The sequence below is a fragment of the Venturia canescens genome, chromosome 8 (genome assembly GCF_019457755.1).
Source record: "Venturia canescens isolate UGA chromosome 8, ASM1945775v1, whole genome shotgun sequence".
In the NCBI taxonomy this organism is placed as follows: Eukaryota; Metazoa; Arthropoda; class Insecta; order Hymenoptera; family Ichneumonidae; genus Venturia; species Venturia canescens.
In genome coordinates this window covers 897,272-900,993 of record NC_057428.1, presented here as the reverse complement: position 1 = coordinate 900,993, position 3,722 = coordinate 897,272, and the positions used below count along the sequence as shown (strand labels likewise).

Below are 3,722 nucleotides of genomic sequence, written 5' to 3'. Positions count from 1 at the left end.
GCCTTTCAAGGTAAAAATAAAGTTCACCCGCGCATATAAAAGTTTAACGCATACATGTAATTCGTTTTTCCATAGAATAATAAATTTAAAACAAATAATAATTTTTTAAAAATGTTCCTTCGAATTATACGTGCCTCATTATATTTGTCCCTACAGGAAGTGTTATTTCATGGGGTTTTGTGCAACGCTCATGGTAAGAAATGTCAAAAAGTCAAGACAACGCTATCAGGCCAGAGCATGTGATAAACAGTATCAGTCTTGAAAAACTTAATGCCGAAGCTGAGAAAAATGCTGAAAATGGTTTTTGAGTATATCGAAGAACTTAATCAAGAGAACCTTGGTGGCCAATAGAAAAGTGTTTCCTGATGGCATACCAGCGTGTGGATCGGATGCACTACGTATGACTTTGTGCGCACACAATATTAAAAAGTGCGCCTGTTATTTCTCTCACTTTAAAAAAAAATGAAATTCCTTGAATCAATTACAATTTTTTGATCGTTTTATATTTTTCGTTTCAGACAGTCAAAAATAAGTTTCAACGTGATCGAGTGCCGAACGAACAATCACTTTTGCAACAAAATATGGCAAGTGACAAAATTCGTTTTACGAACGACAGAAAACTGTGGAAAACATGTGAAAAAACCTGAACACTTAAGTAACGTTGATCGATGGATACTCAGCCCATTGAGTCGCATGGTTACCGAAGTTGACGATGCATTGGAGGTAGAAACTTGTATAAAGCAGTATTGGCATTAAAACAATTTTTCTTTTACGAATTTTGCGATTTTTATCTGGTAAGATGAACAATGAAGAGTTATTCGATAGTTTCAAGCTTAGTAAGAATTCTCTGAATTATTAAAAATGTGTTTTTTTCTTTTTCCCCACGGGGAAAAGAAATCAATATTTAGGAAGCAGCATAGCCAGTTTTCAAGAGCGAACAACGGAAAATAATGGAGAGTCACTGGTACAGCGTTGCTAAATGTCTCGAGGTTTCTCTAAGAGTTCTTGCACCAATCCCTCCTTATTTATCCGAAGATTTATACAGCCCGATGAGCTAAAAAGTTGCCGAACATCTTTTTACTCTTATCTTCACTGCTTGAAGCCTCTTTCCCGAAAGGCACCGATGATTTTGGGGCACCCAGAGATCTTGAACTCGAAATCATATTTAATGAGATTCTCGATGTCGTGAAAGTGATCAGAAACGCTCTTACGAATATGGCTAAAAGATCTAACGCGAAAAGTAAGCCCTATATTTAAAATGTATCATCTGTGCATTTCATAACTATTACTCAGTTTTTGATATGGAAGTTCTACAAGAAGATTCTTTGTCTCTACAATTGCTCCAAAATTGTTTACAATGATATGAGAATAATGTGAATATAAAATTTTTCATTCCAGCAGTTCATATTGTCACTGACGTCTTCGGGAGCTTGAATCATTTCGCAGAGAATTTAAATTTTATCGCAGCTGTGTCAAGAATTCAAAACATCTGAGTATTTCCATCGAATAAATATGAGTTAAGAAAAAACAGTGTTTTGTTCAATATCGATGTATCCGAATGTCGGATATTTCTACTGTTAACCAGTAAAATATCCATTGCGCTCGTGAGAGAGAAAGTGGAGAAAAAACGTTCACAGTATGAAAAAAATGGCAAATTTTCAGAGACTGACTAATTTTGCACCGAAATCCGAGGATGAAATGATTCAGGATTATGAGAAGGTTTGCATAGACGGATGAGAAAGTAAGGTCGAAGCAATCAATGTTCCATTTTGTTTACATAATAAAACTAATGTAGTAATAAAAAAAATAAAAGTGAAAGTCGTTTTTATTTTTGTAGATGAAAAATTTGTATATGAATTAAAACATTTCTAACATCTGTAGAGTTCTTGAATAGTTCCGACGGACTGAGAAAAAAATGATTACAGATGAATCAAAGGAAGAGCTGTCCATTGATTAGAACTTGCGAGGAAAAATTATCTCTCATTATGGTTTTTCATTCGTTCAACTTCTTCGTATCTGTGAAAAACAAAAAAATAGAAAATTCATGACACCAAAATTTGTATGCGTGCGTGAAAGATCGACAGATCAATTGATAGTTACCGAGCGAATAAAAATCATTGAGAGTAAATTGTTTGTCACCATCTTCAAACATTCCTCCGTACAAATATAAAATCCCGTTTTTCACTGCGAGACCCGTGTTTATACGAGGCGAAGGTGTGAAAATGTTTGCAGTCGATGTTTCGCTGGTTTTAGTTATAGAATGCACGGGAGCTGAACCGAGAGTCATCTGAAAATTAAACAATTTAATCGAGTCCAGTGTTAAAATGATCAAATGAATTATGGAAAATGGAGGGGCGAGGGTTTACGGTAAAGATTCCATCGTCGTCAGTGACAAAAGCAGTGGGTTGAGTACTGGCTTTTGACGTTGATTTCCCGATTTCGTTGTCATCACCATCATTCTCTTCTTCCGATCCGCTCGTCGCTTCTTCCGTATCGTTCGTCCTTAGCTTTCTTTCTCCGTCTTCGTACAGAGAAAGCTTCCTTTTTACCGCTCAAATTAACGCAGCGCCATTAATTGATACTTCTCCAAATCAAGAGCGAGCAACTCGATGAAAAACATTCCATCAAGTTGTTCTTCATCTTCCATGTCATCATGAACACCACCGAATATATATATATAATCAAGACCCGGTTGAACATAAACTGCCGATGCGCTGCAACGAGGCAAAATGATGCTCCGCTTTGTTTCGTCAATGTCCATTTCCACTTCATACCGCTCTCATCGTTCTCTACATTTATCCAAATACATTTTCCTATCAGCTTCCATTCTGTTTGGATGAACTCCGGGCTGGATCCGAAAATACAGTTGCAACTTCATTGTGAATCTGTCGCTATTTTGTACTCACTCTGGGGCCCTAGAATAAACATATCCATATCAATATGACGCTTGTTCACATCTTGTTTATCTTCTCTTTACTGTAAACTCCATAAACCAGGATTGTATTTTGGGGTGTTGGAAGAACAATGCATCCTGATCACGGTGCAGGAATATTTCCTGTTATGTTGAGATTATTCCAATGGTATAAGGATAGATTGAATATGTAAAGGTCATTGAAATACTTGTAATCCCGAAGATTGTCGTGAAAGACACCAAAAATGAATAATTTCTTTTCCGAGTGAACCATCCTGTGCCCACTTCTCAGAGACGGTCCGCCAGAGACTCTGAGAATTTTCAAATAATTATTTATTGTCTGATCAAATCACAACCCAACACGGCGAGTACTATTTATAAAAACAAGAATCCTCACGTCACTTTTTCCCACTTTTTCTACTATATCATAAAGACACAAATCTTTGTAATGATAAAATTGAGACTCGGCTGGACTGGAGAGGTCCCCACCAAATATTTATATTTCTCCCTTGCCAGTTGTTACAACTACCTGGTGTCCGCACTTTGGAGGTAGAGCACCCGGAGCCTTCACCATGATTCACTATTTGTGTGAAGTATTATAAAAAAATAGGTAAATTATAACCTCAAATGCCAACATGTCGTAAAATCTCGCAAATGAGCATATCTATGTATACATTACGATTAATTGTACAAAATAACTGTGACTTTTAAGAAACGTCTATTTTTTCTTTCATCCACTCAGTAAAATGTACTTTTTTTACAAACACAGCTAGTTAATTATGATAACAGTGGCACTCGACTATCGATGGAA

General features: G+C 36.4%; 1 pseudogene; it reads right to left on the bottom strand.

Annotated features, from left to right (window-relative positions):
- Positions 1-1,930: 1,930 nt before the first annotated feature.
- LOC122414813 (kelch domain-containing protein 4-like) lies at positions 1,931-3,485 on the bottom strand (annotated as a pseudogene).
- Between the last annotated feature and the right edge of the window lie 237 nt (positions 3,486-3,722).